Source organism: Capra hircus, chromosome 15 (assembly GCF_001704415.2).
Source record: "Capra hircus breed San Clemente chromosome 15, ASM170441v1, whole genome shotgun sequence".
Classification (NCBI taxonomy): Eukaryota; Metazoa; Chordata; class Mammalia; order Artiodactyla; family Bovidae; genus Capra; species Capra hircus.
In genome coordinates this window covers 29,929,238-29,957,034 of record NC_030822.1, presented here as the reverse complement: position 1 = coordinate 29,957,034, position 27,797 = coordinate 29,929,238, and the positions used below count along the sequence as shown (strand labels likewise).

Below are 27,797 nucleotides of genomic sequence, written 5' to 3'. Positions count from 1 at the left end.
GAAGACTATTAATGGAACTAGCTCCTTGATGTTTGTTGACATTACACTGTTTCTATCAAAAGCCACATAATCTACTTATCTATTTATTCATTTATAGGACAGATGAACCAAAACTCTTGAGCTTGTGATTTTGACCCTATGATGTCACCTTTAGGGCAATATCTGGCTTCATAAGTACCAAAGTAAAACAATCATTTTCAAAAGGAAAAAAGTGTGCTATGGAAAAAACAGGAAAAACTTAGGTTCTAATCCTAGGTTATCGATGTTCAAACTGTATGACCTTGGACAATTAACTAATTTCCCTGGGCTTCTAGTCTGCATTTGTAACATAGGACAGTGTGAGGATGTCATCCAGCTCTATGAAGTTCCAAAGTCTTAAATATTCTAATGATATATTACTGAGTTAGCCTATTATTTTAATGTTAATACCTCAATGTAAAATAAAAGTCACAATAGAGCATCACTTCAATTTATTTAAAATATGTATATAAGCAAAAAAAAAAAAACCTGGAAAACTAATTTGCCACTGCCATATCTTCTTCACAGAAATAGGAAAAGAAAATCTGACAAGGCAGTCAGAAAGAGTTCAGTACAATTAAGTTCACATGAGAAAAACTGCTTCTTGCAGCTAAGCCTGTGCACCACAACTATTGAGCGTGGTCTCAAGAGCCTGGGAGACGCAATCACTGAACCCAACTGAACCTAGGTGCAGAAACTACTGAAGGCCACACGCCACAACAATGAGAAGCCCTCACTTGCCACAACTAGAGAGTAGCCCTCCACTTGCTGCAACTAGAGAAAAAGCCCAGGCAGCAACGAAGACCCAGGACAGCCAATAAACAAATATTAAAGAAAAAGAAAAATTGCCTCTTCAAATGTTCCAAATGCATAACTGCAATCCCTCTTTCATATGAAGGCTCTCTTATAGACAGTGACCACATCCTGGCTCAAATATATATTAAATGCCACTATCATTAGTGTTACTGTAATGCTCAAGCATAATCAGTGACCACGAATGAAGGAATCTGCAGAAAGCACAGAATACAACAGTAATCTAGCAATTTTAGCATCATCACTCTTCAATAATACTAGATTCAGCAAGAACTCTTTCAATCCTGCAGTCCTCAGCAGTCTTTACAGAAAACATACTCTGTGTCAGGTACTCGAAAAACAGATTCTCTCTCTCACACACACACAGACACACACACACAAAGTTGTCCTATCTCCTCTCAATCAGCTCTCATAGTCTATCTACCAGGGAATTTTGCTCCTTGGATTTGAAAAAGAAGGATGTAACAGAAGACTTTTTAAAACCTGCTGCTTATCTCCAAATAGTCCAGATAAAGAAATCTATTTTCCAAATCTAAAAAGATTATTCCTAAAATAGATGTATAGCTCTAACCAGTGTCTACAGTAATGACAGAGGGGGAAAAAATAGGGGGATTGGAATCAGGAAGCCAGAGACTGAGACTCTAGATTCTGCCACTCAACAAATGTGGAACTTTGTACAATTAATTTACTTCATTTTTCCTCCCCTATAAAATGGATACAGCATATCTGCTTCACAGAATTTTAAGGCACAGACAAGACATATTTTATATATATTTATATATACTTATTAGCAGTTTCTGAGAAAATTTAGGGTAGAAGTTAAGTATTTAGGCTTTGAAGTCAGACTGCTTGGTTCTAATCACAGCTATATCTCTTCATTATTTGTGACAATGAGCAAGTTTCTTTCTTTCTCCAAGTCTCAGTTTTTTCTTCTATAAAATGGGGATGAGGATGAAAACAAATATTGCATGCACTTGAAACAATGTCAGACATACAGTACAGTGTGGCCAGCATCATCATCATTAGATTTGCGCTGAATACAGTAGATACAAAGATGAAAAAAAATACATGAACCTGCCCCAAAACAGCTACCAGTTTAGTACAAAAAACAGATTAGTAGAAAGAAAAACTTTTAATAACAAAATACCTACCTAAAAAATTATGCAAATATCAGTTTATTATATATGAAGCTAATATGATAAAGTAACTCAGATTCATTCTGTGCCTATAGAAATCCATCTCCTACATAAACACTGCAATACCTTTATACCAGTAGCAAAGGGGGTAGAAGACAGAAGCCTAAATGGGTTCTTATAATCAAGTAAAATGGAGACTGTGAAACTAACCTGTACAACCACTATTGTACCCCAGTACTCAATAGAGAAGGCAATGATCCAGAAAGCATAACGCAGCCACTTGTAGTAAAGAAAAAGATTACACCCCCGAGAGAAAAATGAAAAAACTGGTGCAGTACCAAAATCCAAAGCCAGAAGGCTTTCTTCATATAAAAAAATCTTTATTTTAACCAATATGCTGTACCACTCAGACATATCAATAATTAAACACAGTAAAAATTTTGGTTGATGTTCCACTTAGGAAAAATACCATCTGCCTTATTGAAATGCTATAAAAGAACCAATTTTCAGGGAAGAGATAACCTGAATATGACTGCATAAAACTAAGCTTTCTAGTCCTTAAAAGTAGATCCCCCACTTGCCAGCCACCTGGACCTCTTTACATGAAAATATGCCTTTATGCCCACCTGAGAACCACTAAGTGATTCACATACAATAAGCACAAGCTTTACTTGGAACAGCCTCCCCTAAATGGACACACTTAGCTGCTGGGGGCTACGAGGAGCTGGGAATGAAGCAAAATCTACTTTATTTCTGTACATATTCCTGAAGACTTAAAACTGGGATTTCAACTTCAGAGTCCTCAGCTGAGAGAACCTACAGCTGTTACCTCCACCCTTACTCTTTCAACCAGTGCTCCACACACTGCTCAGGCTTTAAGATTTTCTAATCAAGAAGCATCCATTTTCTTTGCTCTATGGATCAAGATTAGACCAAGATCCAAACGTTGTATCTAAATTATCCTCTAAGTTCCCTTGGCCTGCCTCACCACTCTACTGCCACTCACACTCCATTCCCACCTCTACCATTCAATTATATTCACTCAATACTTTCTCTACTCAGGACCTCATTCTGGCCTCTTCTCTTCAGCTGTCCCTAAGAGCTAACATAAAACTCATCACGATGTTTCCTTTATACAGTAGAATTTAAATTTAAAATCTCCCTTAAAATAGTAGTAAATTTCCTTCTAGTCTAACTATGAAAGTCACATAATGATTACCTAACATTTTTCAATTTAAAAGGCATCTTCACATCCATTCTTATTTGATCCTTACAACAAAGCAGGTCAGCTATTATTATCCCTCCTCCAAGTCTCAGCTAAGAAAATCAGCTGTCCCAAGAAACTCAGCTAGGAAGCAGCAAAGCTAGAACTTTAACCAAGTTTGTAAAATCACAAGTCAATGCCCTCTCCATATATGTACTCACTCTCTTGACTAAGAGAGTATAAACAATGAACCAGATGTCTAAATATCCCTTCCAGCAAGTTCCTAGAGGAAAATGAATTCCATCAGTTTAACAGCATCAACATGAAATGTAACAAAACAGTACTAAAAGTTGATCATCTTTTAATAAATCCTATGGCCAGTGATGAAAAAAGCATCAAATTATCCAAATAGTTCAGTAATGGACCCAATTAGCTGCTGGGGAGTAGAAAGAACTGGGAATGAAACAAAATCTATTCTACTTCTGTATATATTCCTAGAAGACTTAAAGAAGGAAGGTAGCCAACACTTAATGGGCCCCTACCGTGTTACAGGCATATACGAGGCACTACCACATATAATGTGGGTATTATCTCTATTTCACAGATGAGTAAAGCAAGGCTTAGGCAAGGAGTAAGGGTTAGCCAAAGATGGTTAAAGGGTTTATCCAAGACTACCCAATAAGTGGCAGTGCCAAGATTTTAAAACCCAGTTCCCACACTTCGAGTCTATTTCCAGTGACTATATCATGTTTTGGCACATCATATAGTGCCAAACTTTCAAAGAATTCCTAAAACAGAGTATGTCTGGAAGGCATTTAATTTTGGAATACTCCATGTACCTTAACTGCTGTAATAATGTAAGATTAGATGACACATATACACACTATTATATACAAAATAGACAAGGACCTACTATATAGCACATAGAACTCTACTCAATATTCTGTAATAACCTATACAGGGGAAAGAACCTGGAAAAGAATAGACATAAGTATAGGTATAACTGAATCACTTTGCTATAGACCTGAAACTAACCAACACTGTAAATCAGTACTCCAAAATAAAAATTAAATTTAAAAAATTAGATGACAGGAAGAACAACCAGATATACATCTGATGTCACTAATTAATGTACAATATATTACTGAGCCAATCACTGTAATATCTAAGAACGTAAGAGAAACTTGTGTAATGTATCTTCAGAATATCTTATACTATAATTGAAAACCTAACGTGAGCTTTGAGTCTGGTAAACTGCTGCCCACCCCTTATTAACTGAGATACCTTAATTTGGTTACTTAAATTCTCTGAATTTAGGTTTCCGCTTATGCAAAACAGAAACAATACCTACCTCTCAGGGTTCTAATTAAGATTGAGAGATAATGTGTGTAAAAACCTAGACAATGTCTAGCACATGGTACCTAGTCTCATCCTTAGCCCTCTATGGATATTCCCAGAAAAAAAAAAAAGTAGATGAAAATTAAAAACTGAACTATACGATTCCAAATAGAATTGGCTGTTTGGTACCATGGAAAGTAAATACACAGATGACTGAGAAATAATTTTTTTCTTTTAGATATTTTAGGATCAGATAAATAAAACCTTAAAAAAAAATTCCAGATGACAATCAAAAGCAAACTCAGCTTTTTTGCCTTGAATCCCTAAGCAGAATTTCTTGCCTGTTCAGAAGATCCTCTAGTTACCTAGTAACCACCTGCCAGCCTCAAACTAAAGAAAATTGGCTCTGCACTGGTCTAATTACCCAACCAGCCTGAACAATCTAAAACAAAGTGCAAAATAAAGAGAACTGTCAGCCAGAATGTTAGTGAAATTATCCACAACAGGAGACCTGAGACTCCAAATACCACTGGGCAGTTATTTCCATGAGAATAAAATCACAATTTATGAGCCCTGCAAATTATACCATTATTAAAACAAACATCCCATTGAGGCTACTGCTATCAGATAAAAGGCTTTATTGTCTCTATTGTTTCATCTACTGCAGCAGAGAGGTGCAAACTGAATGAGCTATTACCAGAAGCTGCAATTTCTAGGAAATTACAATACAGACCTCCATCTTAAAGCTTCCTTTGTGTTGGGCTGTAAACGCTCCAGAGGGTAAGAGGAGAATGGAAAATCAACTCTTCTCCACTGCCCTCAACTCAAAGATCCTGACAACTTCACAAGCAGAACTCACCAGTTACCCCCAGGTTTTCCTATATTTTCCTCTCAGAAGGTCATTCCTGGGCTCACCCAGGAATGAAGAATCTGAATTTAGCAAATCTACTTTATTCACTAAGAAGCCTTTAGACAATTCTCCAATCCAAATAAACACAGACAGAAAAAAACAATATGGCCCCCAATTTCCCTGGCTCCCACAGTACAAAGTACCTCCAGCTATAGCAATGAGAATTAATGAGAAAATACAAAAACATGGCATCAGTTCCTCCCATTATTAGTGGGGGGAAATCCCTTTACAATAACTGTTGGCATCATAAACCTCAAATTGCATTTTCAGACTTAAATGGGAAATCTGAGACACCACCTAATGGCTATCCTGGGCCAAACTGTATTATGGAATGGGGAAGACAGAAGTAATTTCTTCAGTGATAGCTCACTGAACTCCACAAATCTACCAATTTTGGGAAAAAGTAGCACCACTAAGTATCTGCTATTTGCCAAACACTGTACACATTTTCAGAGAAGGCTATGGCAACCCACTCCAGTATTCTTGCCTAGAAAATCCCATGGACGGAGGAGCCTGGTAGGATGCAGTCCATGGGGTGGCTAAGAGTCGGACACGACTGGGCGACTTCACTTTCACTTTTCACTTTCATGCACTGGAGAAGGAAATGGCAACCCACTCCAGTGTTCTTGCCTGGAGAATCCCAGGGACAGCGGAGCCTGGTGGGCTGCCGTCTATGGGGTCGCACAGAGTCGGACTCAACTGAAGCGACTTAGCAGCAGCAGCAGTACACATTTTATTTCCATTCCTCACCACAACCCTCTGAGGAAGACCAGATATACCTTATTAAGGCTCAGAGAAAGTATATAACTTGCCCAAGGTCACACAACTACTAAATTAATACCTGAATTAAAGTTTCTCTGACTTTAAATTCTAAGCACTTTTAACCTTTGGTTTTTGCTTTCTTGTGCTACCTATTAGTAAAACCTAATAAAACAAACTCAAAGAAAATTCTAGAATATCAAGTTTAAATACTACACTGCAAGCTAGTCACAGGACAATGCAGATGAACTATGATGTCATCATACAATTCATTTCCAAAATCCTCCTTTAATCATCCCAACAAATTTGTGTGGTATGATACTCTTCAACTTTATATCTGAGAAAACAAACTCAAAAAGATTTTACAATTTGCCCAGGGCAGCATGGGAACTAAAATCCAGAACTTTGACTACAAGCTCATTGCGTATGCAGTTTTATCACAACGTCAGACTTAAACATAGGCATTAAGAACTCAGAAATCTGAGGTGAAGTTCTTCGCTTATTTATGAAGAACATCTGTTTATAATTAATAGCATGTGGAACACTGGGCATGCAGGAGGGAAGGAAGAAGTACCAGAGAGCCCTTTAGGGCCTCAAGTTGTCTAATCTAAACTTTCCTATTTCAAGAAAGCTCATTCAGTAAGAGGGAACACAAGGTCTAGGTGACAGAAAAGCATTTTGGAGCTCTGACGCCTAAAGGTACTCTGAGCCACCAACTGAAAGCTGATCTGGTGCCTTCCCGGGACTGAAGACCAGCTGTGAGCCAGGGACCATGCGAGGCTCTTTCTAGGCACTGTTCTCCTCTTCCTCATGGTCCTTTGGGCTGGTGCTAGAATCCCTAGATTACAGGCAAATAAACCAGGCTGAGAGATAGAATGACTTCTCCAAAGTCACCCAACTAACACAGTGACAGAATGGGTGATCTAAATCCTGATTGCTACAACTTCAAAACCATTGTTTAATCTATAAGAATAATATAAGTAAAAAGTAATAGAAGGCAGACCAATGTTTGTGTGGGTGAGGGATCAGGGAGACCAAGAGGAAGGGATTGCATAGGGGGTACCAGGAAATTTGTGGGAGGTGATTCCTCCCACAATTTGTGTGATATATTCACTATTTGAATTGCAATGATGGTTGCACAGATGTTTTCACATGCTAAAACTTAGCAAATGATATTAAATTTGTGTCATTTATTGTCTGTCAGCTTCACCTCAATGAACCTGTTTAGGCAGGGAAAAAACACATTGTTCTTTTTACTAACCACTGACCAGGACCCCAGAATATTTGCCCTTTAATTGCATCTAATCACAGGAAAACCAGGCCAAACAGTTCTTTCTCTAACCAATTTAGTTCTGAGTTTATGTAAACTATTAGTAAAACATCACAGAAAGATAGTTTTAAATATCTAAGAGTCACAAACTATTTCCAAACACTCTACAGCACTTCAGAATGCATACTCTAACAAATAAAACATTAATTACAAAATGAAGCCTGATAAAAAGATAGAGTAATGGCATTGGAAAAGACTCTGATGCTGGGAGGGATTGGGGGCAGGAGAAGAAGGGGACAACAGAGGATGAGATGGCTGGATGGCATCACCGACTCAATGGACGTGAGTCTGAGTGAACTCCGGGAGTTGGTGATGGACAGGGAGGCCTGGCGTGCTGTGATTCATGGGGTCGCAAAGAGTCAGACGCGACTGAGCGACTGAACTGAACTGAACTGAATGGCATTGCACAAACCTGGATTGAAACACATCCTTGGTTCTTACAAGTGAATCTATTCAGGTTGCTAATTCTGTATTCAGCTTCTCATTTATCAAATGAAAGTGACAGTAACAATGCTACCATTTATTAACATCATATTATGAGTCAAAGCTATGGTTTTTCCAGTACAAATGTGAGAGCTGCACCAAAAAGAAGGCTGAGAGCCTAAGAATTGATGCTTTTGAACTGCAGTGTTGGAGAAGACTCTTGGGAGTCCCTTGGACAGCAAGGAGATCAAACCAGTCAATCCTAAAGGAAATCAACACTGAATATTCATTGGAGGACTGATGCACAAGCTGAAGCTCCAATACTTTAGCTACCTGATGCGAAGAGCTGACTCATTGGAAAAGACCCTCATGCTAGGAAAGATGAAAGATTGAGAGCAGGAGAAGAGGGCAACAGAGGATGAGATGATTGGACGGCATCACCAACTTAACGGACATGAGTTTGAGCAAACTCCAGGAAATTGTGAAGGACAGGAAAGCCTGGCGTGTTGTAGTTCATAGGGGCACAAAGAGTCAGACACAATCAAGCAACCAAACAACAAATATGTGCCAAACACCAATCAAAGTACTTTATCTAATTATCTCATTTAATCTTGCCAACAATTATATGTTGTAAATACCACTTTATTCCCATCTCATGGATGAATAAAAAAAGTTACAGAAACAGTAAGTAACTGAGTTCATATAGTTAGTAAGTACAAGAGCTGGGATTTAAAATCACCTTGCAATATTATTACTGAAAAGGAGTACGTCAAGGCTGTATATTGTCACTCTGCTTATTTAACTTATATGCAGAGTACATCATGAGAAACGCTGGGCTGGAGGAAGCACAAGCTGGAATCAAGATTGCCAGGGAAATATCAATAACCTCAGATATGCAGATGACACCATCCTTATGGCAGAAAGTGAAGAAGAACTAAAGAGCCTCTTGATGAAAGTGAAAAAGGAGAGTGAAAAAGTTGGCTTAAAGCTCAACATTCAGAAAATGAAGATCATGGCATCCGGTCCCATCACTTCATGGCAAACAGATGGAGAAACAGTGGAAACAGTGTCAGACTTTATTTTTGGGGGCTCCAAAATCACCGCAGATGGTGATTGCAGCCATAAAATTAAAAGACACTTACTCCTTGGAAGGAAAGTTATGACCAACCTAGACAGCATATTAAAAAGCAGAGACATTACTTTGTCAACAAAGTCCATCTAGTCGAGGCTATGGTTTTTCCAGTCATCATGTATGGATGTGAGAGTTGGACTATAAAGAAAGCTGAGCACAGAAGAATTGATGCTTTTGAACTGTGGTGTTAAGACTCTTGAGACTCCCTTGGACTGCAAGGAGATCCAACCAGTCCATCCTGAAGGAGATCAGTCCTGGGTGTTCATTGGTAGGACTGATGTTGAAGCTGAAACTCCAATACTTTCGCCACCTGATGCAAAGAGCTGACTCACTGGAAAAGACCCTGATGCTGAGAAAGATTGAGGGCAGGAGGAGAAGGGGACAACAGAGGATGAGATGGTTGGATGGCATCACCGACTCAATGGACATGGGTTTGGGTCCATGGTTTGGACTCTGGGAGTTGGTGATGGACAGGGAGGCCTGGCGTGGTGCAATTCATGGGGTCACAGAGTTGGACACGACTGAGCAACTGAACTGAACTGCAATATCATTCTGACGAATGAACTTGAAGAAAGAAGTAAAATATAATCTTGTGTGTGTTAGTCGCTCAGTCGTGTCCCACTCTTTGCAACCCCGTGGACTGCAACCCATCAGGCTCCTCTGCCCATGGGATTTCCCAAGCAAGAACACTGAAGTGGGTTGCCATTTCCTTCTCCAGGGGATCTTCCTGACCCAGGGAGTGAACCCAGGTCTTTTGCATTGGCAGGCAGGTTTTTACCACTAGCACCACCTAGTACGTTCTCTTTATTCTTCAAGCAAGTTTCACTAAATGAAGTTTCTCATATTGAAAGATAAGAAAGTTTATTTTAATATTCTACAAATTAAACTTTTAACTGATTATGGCAAATAGTATGCACTTTACCCAACTTATCCCTAATTCTCAGTCTGCAAATTAACTATTACTTTTCTCTGTTTTATTGATGAGGAAAATGTAATTCTGAAATGTTAAGTAATCTTTTTAATAGTGCCACAGATATAAGTCTTCTGACAAGCAATGGAGCTCTTTCCAGTTTGGCTTATTGCCATCCAAGCCACTCAGAACTACACACAGTACATTTTCAGAGACCACTCCTTAAGCATCTTAAGCAATATCTTTCACAACAGCACAGAACCAAAGTTTCATGGATTCTGAGCTTAAAACTCTTTACTGTAAATCATGATGCTTACAGTGTTAACACTTTATAATTAATATCTACGCACTAATATACCCAGTCTTTTTTTTTTTTTTCTCTCATTTCTGGTCTGAGTAAGAAAACTTATACTCCAATCTGTCAAAATGAAAAACAAAAACCAAGATGTAATATTTGTTTAGCACATTTACGAAACTCTTTCACATATATTAAATATTCACAACTTTCAAAAACAGACAGACATGATTATTCTCACTTTAGAGGGGGAAAAAAAGGGAGATTCAGAGTGCTTAAACAACTTGCCCCAAGTCAAACAGCTCATAAGTGACTAAGCTGAGGTTCAAATCCAGATTTTGAGCATACATCCAGAATCTTCTACACACAGAGACCTTATTTTCTTTCAGAAATAAGCTCAGGTGTCTATTCCTCCAAGAACTCTTCCCTGAAAAAGGCATTAACACCTCCCTCTCTGCTACTTATTTTACAGCTTGTACAACACACTCATCTGAAATTGTGTATAGTTTTTCTCTTGCACCTGGGAGCTCCTTAGAGACAGAGACCACATCTTACTCAGCTCTGTGTATCATCAGAACCTACCTAGCATAGAGCCTAACACTCATATTAACTAAATGAATGCAGGCATAAATGATTATTTTTGTGTGCTAATAAGACTGTAAACAAAATATTTTTGGAAGTCATAATTTAAATCACCTGTCAGGAACTATTAAGTTCTTAATAAGGCTTAAAACCCCCACACTTGTTAAAGTCTCAGTCATCCCACCACCATAAGAGATAAGTCAAATCCTGTATGTAGGCTCAAAAAAATCAAATACACAACCAGAGTACTTGTGGTTTGGTTTTGGAGCATTCATCTTATGTTATCTAAAAGTTAAAACTGACCAAAATATTAATAAAGAGGAAAACTTGGAAGCAGAGAAAAGAACTAAGAGTTAAAAAGCAATCATAAGAGCCCAGCTTTTCCATTTACCAATGTGATTTCATTCATTCCAAGTGAGATTCAGGACCCGTCACAACTCAAGTTCTTTATGAAGATCTACATGTCTACCGTATATACTGTTCCACTGACCTACCTATGGGCAAAAAATAGAAGATGAGTGTGAGCTGAAGGGTAATGAAGAAAACATAAGGCAAGGTTCAGCGGCCACAAAACAAAAACCATTCTACTAACATGGGTTGGGAAGTTACAATGCTAACACATCAGCCTGAAACTATGGATTCACAAATAAGACATTATCAATGCCTACTCTGTGTAAGGTCAAAAAATGAGTTCTAGAGAATAAAAGGATAATTACATACAATACCTGCTCACTGCAAAGTAGAGGAGACCAATAAATAATAAATGGATAATTACAACCCAGCGATGAGGCAACGCAGAGATGGGGCACCCAATCCCACCCAATCAAGAAAGGCTTTCTGGAAAAGGTTAACTCCTAGGCTGAGTTTTAAAGGCTGAACAGGAGTTAGACCAACCAAAAGTTAAAAGGAGACATCCAGGCCCAGAGAGAAGCATGTGTAAAGACATTAAAGCAAGAAGGATGGCACGTCTGGAGAACTGCAAACACCCAACAATGCACACTTCATTAGAACTAGAGGTAAAATGTGCAAGCTGGAAGGAGAGACAAACAATGAATGACACTGGAGAGAGTTAAGGGGAGAATACTGAGCTAAGTCTCTTACTAAAAACACCATACCAGAGCTCCATCTGGGGCTTCCCTGGTGGCTCAGCGGTAAAGAATCTGCTGGCAATCCAGCAGACTCCAGTTCTATCCCTAGGTTGGGAAGATGCCCTGGAGAAGGAAATGGCAACCCACTCCAGTATTCTTGCCTGAGAAATCCCATGGACAGAGGAGCCTGGCAGGCTATACAGTCTATGGTGTCACAAAAGTAGGACACAAGTTAGTGACTAAACCACCAAGAGAACCCCATCTAGGAGACAGTCAGTATACCTACATCGACATGTGACTGAAGGGCAGGCTGACTTTCAGATATGCTCATTTAGAATGGATACTTGGTATCCTCTTCCGTAATTCCACAGCCTGATCAAAATGTACTGTCAACTATACTTAAAAAGTGCTGTCAAAGACATAAGTCTCAAAAGTATGGATAATATTAGCACCAACAAAAATAAAGGCAGAAAAATTCAAAGAACACTCTTTCTTTGGTTCTGGGGCAGAGTACTACGGAGAAATACTTGATCCCCTCAGTAATGAGTAGTATAGTTAGAAAAAAATTTAGAAAGAGGCATTTCTCACATTCACTGACATTTTTAATTTAGAAAGAAATGTGCTGTTGGAGAAGACTCTTGAGAGTCCTTTGGACTGCAAGGAGATCCAACCAGTCCATTCTGAAGGAGATCAGCCCTGGGATTTCTTTGGAAGGAATGATGCTAAAGCTGAAACTCCAGTACTTTGGCCACCTCATGTGAAAAGTTGACTCATTGGAAAAGACTCTGATGCTGGGAGGGATTGGGGGCAGGAGGAGAAGGGGACGACAGAGGATGAGATGGCTGGATGGCATCACTGACTCAATGGACGTGAGTCTGAGTGAACTCCGGGAGTTGGCGATGGACAGGGAGGCCTGGCGTGCTGCAATTCATGGGGTCACAAAGAGTCAGACACAACTGAGTGACTGAACTGAACTGATCAACATCAGTGAATTTTCCAGAACAATTCAAACCGTTTCAACTAGACCAAAAAGTTTTAAAAAGTTGATGGAGAGCCAAAGGTCATATTGGTTCATGCATAAATCCTGCATTGGTTCATGAATAAATCCAGGCACACAACCAAAATAACAGACCTTCACTGCCAGGAAGACCAAACAAACTACAATCAGAAAACAAACCCCCAAATACAAAAACCAATAAATTCAGTGCTTTATTTCTCTAACAAAAATGCTTTAGAAGCCAAAATACTGTTCCTTCTTAACATGCTAAAAATCATCTTAAATTCATGCTTCATTCTAGAAGGATAATAGCTCTTATTTATTGACTGTAGTATATAACAAGCACTGTGGTAATTTCTTTACATGAACAGTCTCATTCAATCCTCAAAACTACCTCAGAATTATGTACTACTATTGCTGCCCTTCCCTTTTCAAAGATTTTTTAAAATGAGGTACAGAAAAGTAAAGTAACTTGCACAAGGTTTCAAAGGTATTAAGGGGGAAATCAGAGGCAACACAGATGTATTATCTGTTCCTGAAGAAACCACTGACAATCTCATGAAAACTCATCCCATTAGATTTTCTCAACTCCTAAATTTCCAAATTATTTAAACAGTTTGATAGTCTATCATTAAGAAGATTGACCCTTTCCCCACAACAACAAATGGTGACCAGACTCTCCCATGCCAATCTACACACAGCCCAGAGGGGATGGGTTATATCCTACTCTGTAAAAACTGGTTCACCAGTTTATTTAGCACCAGGTCAAGTATTCAACAGAAACTTACTGAACCCTACTAGGTTCCAGATATCAAGGATTCAGAAATAATCAGTGAGACACTGTCCTTGGACAATAGCACAGAATATAGCAAAGACCACTCACAGGCTCTGGAGGTAGAAAAGTCTGGGGATAAACCCCACCCTGGTCACTGGCTAGTGGGCCTGAGTAGGCTCTACATCTCTGAGCCAAAACTTTCTCAGGTGCAAAATAAAATAATTATGGCCACCCTACAGGAGAACTGTATATTTAAATAAGTTACCATACTTAAACAGCCTAGCACAAAGTAGGCACACAGTGAAAGTTAATTCTCCTTCCTCTAAGGTTCCAGGCTGTATGGGGATGTTGGCTGAAAGGTAAAATAATGCTCAGTACTATAACTTGCTTAGCCTACCCTCCTCCATCTGCCTCTGCCCAATCACAGTGAAAAACCAGTCATTACACAACAAGATCACTTGGTCATGGCTTCATCTCCATCATTCTCTTTTACTGCAAATGCTCCTGGTTAAGGGTAGGAAGACAGAGAATCACTTTTATACACAGCTATGCACAGTTCACTAAAAGCCACTTTACACTTTTCTTTCAACACAAATAGTAAAAGATAGGGATCAAGCCCAATGATTTTCTAACATACTGATAAAATTGTAAAACTGCTCAACTCTGAAGTGTTTTGGTTCTACTAAGCAAAGGAAAGGGCTTCCCTGGTGGCTCAGAAGGTAAAGAATCTGCCTACAATGCAGGAAACCCAGGTTCAATCCCTGGGTTGGGAAGATCCCCTGGAGAAGGAAATGGCAACCCACTCCAGTATTCTTGCCTGGAGAATTCCATGGACATATGAGCCTGGTGGGCTACAGTCCATGAGATCACAAAGACTCAGACACAACTGAGCAACTAACACTTGAAGCGAAGGAAAAACCAGTTATATTCATGCTAGCTTTCAAAGCAGTATTTTTAACAAAGTTTTAACAAATTGCTCAGTCATGTCTGATTCTTTGCAACCCCATGGACTGTAGCCCACCAGGGTCCTCTGTTCACGGAATTTTCCAGGCAAGAATACTGGAGTGGATAGCCATTCCTTTCTCCAGGGGATCTTCCTGATCCAGGGATCGAACCCAAGTCTCCTGCATTGCAGGCAGATTCTTTACTCTCTGAGCCAGGGAAGACCCTTTCACTAAGAAATCTACCTATTTCTCCAATAAGAAATAAGTAAACCCTGGAAACATAATTATACTAATAAATAAAACTATACCATCTTGAATTGAAGTAAGGCAGTGACATCAAACTGTGACACTGTCATTGCATTCTTCATAGCCAATATGCCAAAAAAATACTATTTTGAGGCCTTGCTGAAGCCACAAAAGTAATGAATCCTATTAAGTCTCATTCCTTACCTATAAACATTTCTATATAACAAAGTACAAGAGTTTTCTCAAGAAAAAACACTAAGGCACTTATGCAATTGAGTTGCAAGCTGAGTTACCTGCCTTTTTTTTTTTTCTTTCATGAAACACCATTTTAACTTAAAAGAACAACTGCCAGACAAACTGATTATTCAGACTTGGATGTTTGGCAGACATTTTTTCAAAAATGAACAATGTGCGACTGTCACTTCAAGGAAAACAACTGTCAGTATTTCTTGCCAATGACAAAATTTGAGCTTTCAAGCAAAAATTAGAGAAGTCTTGTCTGATAGAATTGGTGGAGATATTAACAAATGTAGTATCTGACACTGTATGATAAAATATGTCAACATTTTTATAAGATCTGCATAACTCAATGAGCCAATATTTTCCAGATGACCAAAGCACAGTGACACAAAATTATGCATGAGTAGAAAACCCATTCAAAGTACAAAAGAGACCAGCAGACTTTAGTATAACAGAGCATGAAAGGCTAACTGTATAGCTTCAGAGTCCATAAAATAATGGATCTCTAAAGAAACTACCAGTTGACAAGTTTCAGTGTAATATTAAAAAAAAAAAAAAGAATATCCATCAATTATCTAAAAAGTCAACCAAGGGAATTCCCTGGAAGTCCAGCGGTTAGGACTCCATGCTCCCACTACCTGAGGGTCTAGGTTCAATCCCTCGTCAGGGAACTAGGATCCCCCAAGTCTTGTGGTATAGCAAAAAAAAAGTCAATTAAAACATTCCTCCCTTTTATAGCCACATATATATGGGACTGGAGAAGGAAATGGCAACCCACTCCAGTATTCTTGCCTAGAAAACCCTACGGACAGAGGAGCCTGGTGGGCTACTGTCCACAGGGTCACAAAGAGTCGGACACATATATATGGGACTGGAGAAGGAAATGGCAACCCACTCCAGTATTCTTGCCTAGAAAACCCTACGGACAGAGGAGCCTGGTGGGCTACTGTCCACAGGGTCACAAAGAGTCGGACACGACTGAGCATGCACACTCACTCATATATGGGACAGGATATGCTTTATATACCATAAACAAAACAACCAGCTGCAACAGATTGAATGTAGAAGTAGATATATATCCAGTCAGACAGAGAAAAGCTTTGGAAAAATTTTAAATAATATCCTTCTATTTGGGGGTAATAATATAGCTATTTTCATTAAAATATGCTATATTTAATGGGTTTATTATTTTTAAATGCACAGTTTTAATTTTTAAAACAGCAAATATTGGTAGATGCAACCCACAAACAAAAGTTCTTAGGGGTCTTCAAAAGTAAGAGTGAAGACACCAAAAGGTTTGAGAACTATTGCTATACAGCAATGAGAAGGATAAATTACTGCTACATTGTTATTGTTGTTTAGTTGCTAAGTCTGGTCCAATTCTTTGCCACCCCACGGACTGTAGCCTGCCAGGCCTCTCTGTCCATGGGATTTCCCAGGCAAGAATACTAGAATGGATTGCCATTTCCTCCTCCAGGGGATCTTCCCAACCCAAGGATCAAACGCAAGTCTCCTGTATTGGCAGGCGGATTCTGAGCCACCAGGGAAGCCCACTGTTAAATGCAAGAACATAAATGAATCTCACAAACAAAGCTGAGTGCAAAAAGCCAGTCATACCTTATAAAAATTCATAAAGAGGCAAAAAATAACTATGGTATTGGAAGTTAGAATATTCATTACCCAACCAGGGACTGAACCTGGGCCACAGCAGTGAAAGAACCAAGTCCCAACCACTGACCCACCAGGAATTCCCAAATTTCTTGATCTGAATGCTGGTTACATTTTTTGTGTACTTTTTCTTCATATGCTATATATACAGCAATACAATTTCTTTTTAATTTATATTTTCTTAAAAAAAAATACACCCATACACATACCTGCTTTAGACTCACCTGAAGAAGTTTCATTAGCACTGGTCAGAGTTGAACAAGAGCAGTTTTTTAAAACAGATCTTCAGGTAAGTTGAATGTATAGCCAAGCTACTACTCATTTAAGTAGGCTGAAAAATACTGATCTAAGAATTTAAAACAAGGGAGCTTTATATACAGTACAGTAAAAAGAATAAGGGCTTTGGAGTAAGGTGGATCAGATTTTTAATACAAACTTCTCTTCTCTTACTATATAACCAAATGCAAGCTACTTAGTCCCTGTGGGTCTCAGTTTCTTCAGCTTCCTCTTCTATAAAATGGGCACAATACCCTAAAATGGGTAAATATGAGGATTAAATTATATACTCAGAGAGAGTAAGCACCCAGCATACTCCCTACTACAGATATTCAAATATTAAGCCCTTTTCATCTTTTCACACTCATCTCCTATTATTCCTATGGCCAAAGATAAATAACCCCCTTGAGTCTTGACTTCTTAATCCTTAAAATGAAAATAATGCTACATGACTAACCTGTGCACTGCAGATCAAATAAAACAGTATAATTATATTTGCAGAAATATAAGTAATGCAAATACATATATATATATGTATATATACACACACATACAGATAGGGATTTTTGCTATCAATTCAAAATAAGAGAGAGAGACAACACATTAGAAAACTAAGACAGAGAGTTCCCTGGTGACCTAGTGGTTAGGATTCCAGGCTTTCACAGCCAAGGATCAGGTTCAATCTCTGGTGGCAGAACTGAAATCCAACAAGCCACATGGCACAGCCAAAAAACAGAAACAAAAACACAATACCTTAAAAAAAAAAAAAAAAAAGAAAGAAAACTAGGATATGTATAAAAAGTTACAACACAGAGACTAGAAAAGGAGTATCAGCAGAAACTATCAAGCTTGAAGGACATGATCAGAAGCCAAATCAAGATTATAATTTCTAGTCAGCCAGGGATTGAACCTTCTGTGAAAAATAGATCAGCCTAGGGTTCCTTCAAAATGCCTGCATCTAAGAAACAACACAATCTATATCATCATAAAAACAGGCATATTCTGAAAGTACCCAGACATCTGCATAAACTGAGAAAGGTGGGGGAGTTGTACTGGAATTTTACAAACCAAGGTGTTTTCAAAGCATCTTTATATAGAAATCGATGACCCATTTAACAAAATGTCAAACTTTTAGATAAACAGAATACCTTGACAAAAAAGACTGTACAATTATTTTTCATACTAAAAGGCATAACTGCCTAAAGGAACTAAATTTTATAATAAACAAAACATGAAAACTGAGCTCGCTTTAGTCTCTAAGCTCTTCAGTATTATACAACTTTAAAGGACTTCCCTGGCAGTCCAGTGGCTAAAACTCTGTACTTCCACTGCAGGAGGCACAGGTTCTAACCCTGGTCAGGGAACTCAGATCTTGCATGCCATGTGGTAGGGCCAAAAAAATAAAAATTTTACAACTTTTAAGTCTGATTTCTGATAACATACCTGGGATTGTCAAGCTATGGCACACCCACGGCCTGCTTATGTACAGCCTATTAACTAAGAATGAAACATAGGAGGAGGGAAGAAGGGAGATGTGGAGGGGAAAGAGAAGGAGAGGAAAAAAATAATAGAGACTGCATGTGGCCCACAAAGCCTAAAATATTTTACAGAATCGTTTGCTAACGACATCTTGCTGTCTTCCACTTTTGAAACTTGTGTTATATATCATTATTACCAAAGCCTTTATCAATCCAATTAAATTCTAAATTACACTGTAAATAAATAAAAATCTACATCTAGAAAAATACCTATCATCTTACTCCTCAGTAGAATATCATACTATTGGTTTGTCATCTCTTCTATGTTCAGTTCAAAAATTAATCATTCACTACTTACAAGGCACCCTCCAGGAGCAAGGACTATAAAGATGACTAGAACACAGTCCCTGCCCCCAAGAAACTTACAGTTAAGTGAAGGGGCAGACAGAAACAATTTTCCCAAAACAGCCCAAGTACTATAACAGAGGCACACACTGGGTGCTCCTTATGAACTTATGACAAACTTTAAGGATGCTGAAAGAACCCAGAGGGATGAATAAAAGGAGAAACAGTATGAGCAAAGGTGTTAAACTGTAAAACCTCTGTATAAACTACATACTGCTCAGTGTTACCAATGATGGAAGATTAGGCAGAAGAAGTACATCGGGACAGGTCATAAGAGAAGGCATAATATGTCATGCTAAGGAGCTTAAGATTTTAGAGCCAATGAAGGGACTGAAGCAAGGGAGTGATGTGGACATTCTGCTGCTGAGAGGAAGACAGGTTTACCATTGCACATGGATGGTACAAAAACAAGTTAGGAGGCTACTGTCCTTGTACAGGCAAGATTAAGAGCTGAACTAAGGTGATAATAGTAGTAAAGGCAAGATGAGTTTCAGGAATATTTAGGAGGATTTATTTGGGGCTACAGGATAAGGGATAAGAAAACACTAATAGCACAAATTCATATCTTGAATGGCTGGATGGACAGCAGTGCCTTTAAGTTAAGACAAAACTACAGGAAGGGATGATTTTAACTTTTAGGGGAGATAAAAAGGGAGAAATCAGAAGAAGTAGATGGGGAAAATGAGTTCTGTTTTGGATCTATTGAATTTAAGGATTATCAAAATGGATGTATGTAGGTTGTCAATAGCAAGTGAGATATACTTGCTAGAGATAGTCTGGAGATCAGGAAAGATGTTTGAGCTGGAGACAGAAAATTTGACAGTCATCAGCATATGATAGCAGTTAAAGCCAATAGAATGGGAAAGACTACCCAAAGAATCTTGAAAAAGTCCAGTGAGCCAAGATCCACGGGCTCGCAAAGAGTCAAACACAACCGAGCAACTTTCACTTTACATGCTGCAAAGCTGTACTATTACACATTGCAGGCAGATTCTTTACCATCTGAGCCACCAAGGAAGCACCTCTTATCTCATATAATCCATTAAACAACAACCCAACAACTGAATATTATGTTTTACATATACACAAATGATCCATCTCACTGTACACTATCTCTGTAATAAGTTACAAGTAGAAAACTAAGGGGGAAAAGACTGTATTTGTCAGGACAGTGGAAAACAAACATTGCACACCACATTCTCCATTTCAAAAAGTCTCAATTGTTCCATTTTGAGCAAGCCAGCACAGTTAACGTTGAACCAGGTCCCATAAACTCACTAGGAGCAAGTTCTCTAACAGCCTCTCTGTCCCACTGTATCTAACAATCTTCAAGTTTTAAGGGAGAAACTGTGAACTGCTCTTCATGTACTCCTCCTCCACTAGGAGAAGAACCCTTCAGAAAGGCAATAAACCAAATTTGACAAGCTTTTCACCTCTGTGTGGGTGCCTGATTTCAGTTTTGTAAACCAGAGAGGAAAAAAAAATTAACATTTATATTATCCTTCACAGTTTAAAGAGTATTTTCACATTTATTATCTCATTTGGGCCCCATTTTACAGGTGAGTAAACTGAAGCTCCAACTGATTACTGATAAATTTGGATTTCACATCTCTTAGACAAAAAAATTCTTGGTATTTAGGCTGCTTAGGTTGCTAAGCTTCTGATATGTATAAGGATTTCCTTTTCATAGTATGCTCTGTACATCAGATGACAGACCTTCCTGTACAGTCAGGTGAGGACCAATGTACCAGGTTGCCTTTTTGCAAAAAGATGCACAAAAATTCTGATCAGAGTAAAGTGACTTGCCAAAACATGACATGGAGTTCTAAGTCAGTATTACAATGAATTACTATGTAGTAAATCTAAGATGCTGTTCTTTCACAGCTCACAAAGGTTGCTACTACCCACTGACTGACCCATATCTGGATAATCTGGTCATCCATAAATGCAAACTGGCTTCCTCTTGCCATCTAGATTACCCATATAGGTATGTGTGCATACTTACAGGAAGTTACTGAAGAATACACATTTTTGAATATGTATATATAATATGCATGGGCTTCCCTGGTGGCTCAGATGGTAAAGACTCCACCTGCAATGCGAGAGACCCGGGTTCTATTCCTGGGTTGGGAAGATCCCCTGGAGGAGGACATGACGACTCACTCCAGAATTCCTACAAGAATCCCACAGGCAGAGAAACCTGGCGGGCTACAGTCCATGGGGTCACAAAGAGTTGGACACAACTGAGCAACTAAGCATATATAATATACATACAAATAAGAAATGTTGCTGAGTAAAGGGACTACAGACAATAACTTTGCTTCCTTTTACTTTTTTATAACTTGCAATTTCTATCATGAGCATATTATTTTAATTAATGGTGGAAGAAATAAAGCTCTTTTAAAATTAAAAAATAAGGATAATAAATAAGAATAAAGCAAGCTACAGAAAAATACTTATACATTTTTCTATTTATATAAAGTTGTAAAGGTATAAAATATACTATATACATATTTGTTTCCTAAAATTATTTTTAAAAGGGAATGATTCACACAAAATTCAGGAAAGTGGTGATTACTTCTGAGGGACAAGGAAGGAAAGGAATCAATCATAAGAAGCTTTAAAGATACTAAAAACCTCCTTTTAAGCTGAGTAGCTAAAACTGAGGCCTTCAATTTGCTATCAGTCTTTAAATTGAAGATTTATATTACACAAACTTTTATACATATGATTTCACAATTTGAAAAGAAGATATAAATAGGATTGAAGAATTAGAACTTCAGGTCTAAAACCCAAACTCTTCCACTTACAGTATAATCTTAAGTATTAAGACAAGTTTTTACTCTTCTCAGAGTAGTTTTTCTTCTTATTTTATATGAGAAAGCTAACACTTAACATATGTTTAGTACTTTACTGTTTAAAGTTCCTAGACTATAGTACCAACATGCAAACATGTATATGCAGACAAACTGAGATAATAATACAAAGTAGTACCTCCTTAATAAATAACAGAACATAAATAACATAAATAACTAAGAACTCAATGGTAGGACACAAGAGGCTATTCATATTCTAGTCTTTTCCTGTCTAATAATATTAGCAACAACTAATACTATTTAATGTACTATATAACACACTGTATTAAATGCTTTCCATGGATTAGTTTGTTTAATTCTCAAGACAACCTGTGAGATTAGTCCTCTTATGCCCATTTTACAGATGAGACCATTGTGCCCAAGGTCACACTGCTAGTAGTAAATGGTGGACAGACTTCAGAATCCACAGTCTTGACCTCCATATTAGTTTTGCCTCACTTTTCTCACCACTTTTTTTTTTTTTTTTTTTGACTGCACCTTGCAGCATTCAGGATCTTAGTTCCCTGACCAGGGATCAAACCCATGTCCCCTGCATTGCAAGTGTGGAGTCTTAACCACTGGACCACTAGGGAAGTCCCTTCTCACTACATTTAAATAATCTATCTCTCCTATAACACTGAAAGCTCCTTGACAACTGTTTTTTTGTTCATTTTCATTTTCCTCTGGCACTTAGCAGGCAATAAGTAAATAAACAGTGAACAAATATTTCACATACGTGCAATGTTTTTAGGACATAAAGTTATTTCAGGACATGATCTGATTTGTTCCCCTAGACAGCCTTCTGAAGTGTTAGTTTTTTTAATTTTTACCATTTTTAATTGTATTTAATCATAATATTTAATCGTAAAATTTAGTGGCAGTAAGTACATTCACAATGTTGTTTAAACATTACCACTAAGTACAAAAAGTTTTTAATAACTTTACTAAAATTATTCAGCTATCAAGTGGTAGAAAGGGAATTTGAAACCAAGACTCTCAACCTCTTAATTCACAAGCTATTCATTCAACCAATGTACCTGTATACAATACCTCCACTGCTCCTCTTGCTACCAGAATATTGGGAGAATCAAATGAGGTAAAGATACTAAAACACTTTATACACATTTCTACTGAACAGGTGAACACAGTTATGATAAAAAAAAAAAAATCCACCAAAACATTTCTCCCAAGTGATTATTTTCCATTTTGAGTTCTCAAAAGCTATAGCTTTAATATAAATGTCCCACCTCTATATCAAGCCTGCAGATGCAATGGCTGGACCCCAGAGTAAAGTTACAAGGAGAAACGCTTGCATTAGTTAGATTACACTCTCATCAAATTACCGGTAACTGCTCAAACCTGATTTTCATTGTAACATAGAAAGCTTCCTCATAACAAAACATTTTCAATTCCAATGATTAAGTCCAACCTTCAATCATTCTGCCCATTTCAGAACGACAAAAAAAGATTCTTTATATTGGGTATTTTTATGTGCTCAATTGTGAAAGCCAAGGAAAATGGTTTATTTACGAGCTAAACTCTGAAGCTGGAACCAAAAACTAGATTTATTTTGATCCCATTAGTGCCAATTTTATCTTTATATCTCTCCTCATTTTTTCCCCAGTCTGAGCACTAATCAACAGCTACTTCATGTTTAACATATCATAGTTAATGCAATTAAGTCCAGAAAACTATTTCCCTAAAGATGTTTCCTCCATTAACATCCTTCTCTACCTTCCAGCATCACTATTCTGCCATAAGAATGAGCATATCATTAAGCTTTAAAGAAAATTTCTGATGAATAAATGGATGTATTATTTTTGTAGTTAATGCAATATGCTTATATCTCCTAATAAATAAAATAAAAATGATTTTATGTTTTTATCTATATCTGACAGAATTCTAACCACCTGAATTCCTCTGGAAGAAAATTCAATCTATAGAAATACAATCCAATTATTTTAAATCTTATCAAGTAATGTCAAAAGAGAATCAAATGAAAAACTCCATCAATAGCAAACCATCTCACCAATGAATATTTATGACATTTCCATATTTCCTGTCTTATGTTTACATAAAGCGGTAGTGCCAAGCGGTAGTGCAGGATTATTAGCCTGCAATACAATGATGGGCCTAATTGCCTTGCAAACAAGGACACCAATAAATGGAGTCTTCAAGCAATCAATTTTAAGAGGGGGGAAAAAAAAGGCCTAAGCTCTTTCTGAGTACATGCACGTTGCCTGACTAGGAAATAAATTCAGCCTCATATTTTTCAGTCTCATTCATCAGTTCTCAAGCAAGGAATGTTCCCTTAACTACTTAAGCTCATCAAATCTATTTAACACCAAATTTCAGGACTAATTTTTAAAACACACCTTGGGCAGAAAGAAGGCAGAGACATCAAACAGAAAGGTATCTATCACATTCCGGTTTCATCTTCTTCACCTTTAGTTATGACAGTGGGTTTTTCCCTCAACTTTCTTTTTAAAATACATGAATAATAGAAGATGCCTTCCCTCCTCAATTCTACCTTAACTGAAGCCCCACTCAACTTTACCCTTTGTGATGGTTTACTTCCACATGATACTAATACAAATGAAACAAAAACTAACAGCTTAAGAAGTCCTCTAGAAACCAGTCTTTAATGTACCTTCTCTGTCCCCTGCAAAGTCCCCCAACCATAGCCTCCAAAGCTGTCCATTTAAGTCCACTCCCAACCCTCTCCTGTCTCTTGGAGGCCATCCCAATCCTTCCTCTCCAAAATCATCCAATCAACCTCCTCCCAATATTGCTTACCGCCCCTCTCCATCCTCCCTGCCCACTCCATACCAATAGCCCCAGGTTTCCCACTCCTCAATTAGCCCCATCTGCCACCTCACTATCATCAACCACCTCTCCAGTCCTCCTAGCTCATCTCAGACATTCTTTCTCCCAAACCGCCTCGGCCACCTTGGCCAAGGGACATCTTCTTCAAGATACCTTCCCCAACCTTGCTCACCACCTGCCACTATTCTTTTGATGAGTCCAGCCTGGAAGCATCTTCTCTGCCCTCGGCCTCCATCCTGTACACAGGGAGCCACCAGCAGGTTTAACATCACTCTAAATGCCATCCCGCTGTGTTCCCACCCCACCCCACCCCCAATTTCGATCCCTGTTTGCCCATTTGGGGCCTAACTTCTACTAATTTACCCCGTCCTGCCAGCTCACCCTCACACTCCCCTCATTGAAAGTCCCACCCCCACCAGCTCCTATTACAACTTCCATAAGCACTCCCCAGGAAAACCCCAAATTCTACCTCCTCTGCTCGCCTAACCCACGCTATTCCGTAAGTCTCAACAAATTCCACCACCCCAGATGGCAAGCGCCCACTTCAAGCTCAGGTCTCAACCCATGCCAAGCCCCTCACCCCCAGTTCCTACATCCTCTGTCAGCCTGACGAAGGTCCACGCCACACTCCAGAATTAACCACCCCCCAGGGTCCTATCCAACTCTGCAGTCGCACTTTCTATTGAAATCAACCCCTTAGCCCGCAACCCGGCCCAGATCCCAAGCTGTCAATTGCTCCAGGCCAACCCCAAATCCACCACCCTCATTCAGTCCCCTCCCCCATTAAAAGCCATCCCACTCCAGTTTCACCATCCATTTCGCCCAAAACCATCCAAATTCCATCCCAACCCTACAATCCCATGCTCCTGTCCCAGGTCGTCTCCATTAAAAGTCCCCTCGCTTCGTCGCTCCCCCCGCAACCTGCTCGTGTCCCACCCTCACCCCACCCCCAGCCCGCGCCTGGACAAGTCTCCCTTGCCAGCCCGCCGTTCCATCGCGACCTTAACCCCCTTCCCCCAACCCGCGAGGGGGTCTGCAGCCCCCATTCCCATTCTCCCCAGTACCACCGGCCCAGGCTCAGCGAGAGCGGAGCGGGGAAGGGTGGGGGTGTATCTCCTCACCGGCGAGCCGCTGCAGGCGAAAACGGCGGCGGCGGCGGCAGCTGAGGCGGCGATGCCCTTGTCTTCTCTGAAGGCTACAGAGGCGACGCTCTCGCTCCGTCGCCCGTGTCCAGTAAGGTGGCGGATGGCGCGCAGGGACCAGGAGCCGCCTCCTCCTCAGCGACTCGGCTCTGAATCCTCTGCAGTAGCCGCCGAGGAGCCCGACGGGTGGGGGCAGGGGACGCTGGGCTGCGGGCGAGGGAGGAGGAGGCTGAGGGAAGGGGCGGGGGACCGCTGAGAAGGGAGGGGAAGGAGGAGCCGGCGCCGCGCCGCGACACGTCCCACAGCCTCAGCTCGCCGGGACCACAACTCCCGGCATGCCCCGCTCCGCCCGGCGCGTCGCCTGCGCCTCCGACCGCGCGCCCGAAGCGGAGGGACCGCTCCCCCCTCGGTCACAGACAATGGAGTAAAGCCAACCATCCGCGGGCAGCTTTTGTAGACTCAGAGACCACACAGGAAGGAAGTTAGGTCACCCAGCAGCCCCATCTTCAAGGGACGATGTTTGCGGCGTCTCCACCCTCTTTACGCGCGCGCACACACCTCCACACAGCCCTAAGACCTCCTCCCGCTGGACTACACTTCCCAGCATGTCTCACAGCCTCTCGCCCTCTTTCCGGACCCTTCTCAGACCTGGTACTACAGTTCCCAGGGAGTGTGGTCCCCGCGAAATGCTGGGAGATGCAGTTCTCAGTTCTTCCTCCATGTTAAAAAAAAGAAGTGAAAGAGAGGGGAAAGGGAAGGAAATATGCCACCCAGCCGAGTACAGGCCTAGATGGGCAAGATCACCTGCATGCGAGTCTGTACTCTTCGAAATAACCGTTTACCACTGTCTCGCACCAGAACTAATGCAGCAGCTTCCTTCTGGTCTCCCTGCAAAACTAGACGACTTGGCAGCTTGAGCCCAAATATAAAAAGAGGGTACTTCTTGACCCAGCTCCGTTACTTTTAAGAATTTACCTTAGAGAGATAATCAGTTTGGAAAAGATGAATGGACAAGGTTGTTATCACAGGTTGTTGATTATAGTGGGGTAAACGTTAAGTGTCCATCACTAGGAGCTGGTTAAATTATATATACAAACAATAGCTGTTTAATGATATGGGTCTATTTCTTGACATCAAAAATTATTCACAATTTATTCTCAAATGATAATAGAACATGTTTAGAATGATCTAATTTATGCGAAACTTGAGAATATTCTATAAGCATAGAACGATTTCAGTAAAAATGTTCCCCAAAATAGTATCTGTAATAATCTTGGAATAAAGTGTGTCAGATTTAAAGTAATTTTTATTTTCGCACTGCCAGAATTGTTTAAAAACAGTACAAACTTTTTAAGCTATAAACTATTTTCAAAAAATAAAATTTTCAAATCTAGCAACAATCTGTTTTTGCTACCTAAAAGCTTTTCATGGCTTTCTGTTGTCTTCAGTGGTGCTCGGAGAGGAGGATTATCTAGTTTTTCTGGGAGCCCAACATTTCCACTATTAAAACAAATAATAGTGGTCACTTAAAATTCATAGAAGAATTGGAGAAGGCAATGGCACCCCACTCCAGTATTCTTGCCTGGAAAATCCCACGGATGGAGGGGCCTGGTGGGCTGCAGTCCATGAGGTCGGTAGGAGTCGGACACAACTGAGGGACTTTTCACTTTCATGCATTGGAGAAGGAAATGGCAACCCACTGCAGTGTTCTTGCCTGGAGAATCCCAGGGACGGGGGAGCCTGGTGGGCTGCAGTCCATGGGGTAGCACAGAGTCGGACACAACTGAAGCGATTTAGCAGGAGCAGCAGCAGCAGAGAGGATTTTCTCAATTTTCATTGTCTCTTAAATGTTTCCATCTTCTGGACTTTCTACACCCATTTTCTCCTTTTCTCCTACTCATTGTTGAAACTCAAGCCAAGGTCCTGCCTCCCCAAGAACATATTTTAGACATACTGATTTTCCTTTTATTTGAATTCTTATAGCAATGGTTTCTAATCTATGGGCCA

At 39.6% G+C, this 27,797-nt stretch overlaps 1 protein-coding gene across 4 annotated transcripts in view; it reads right to left on the bottom strand.

Moving 5' to 3' along the window:
* The window catches only part of FAM168A (family with sequence similarity 168 member A), a 199,031-nt gene extending 172,843 nt beyond the window's left edge, over window positions 1–26,188 (bottom strand). Inside the window, exon 1 of one of the 4 annotated variants that reach the window (XM_018059372.1) lies at window positions 25,770–26,188. The gene's annotated coding sequence lies outside the window, so the exon portion shown is untranslated. The remainder of the gene's footprint in view (window positions 1–25,769) is intronic. The other 3 variants (XM_018059374.1, XM_018059373.1, XM_018059375.1) reach the window with 3 other exon arrangements.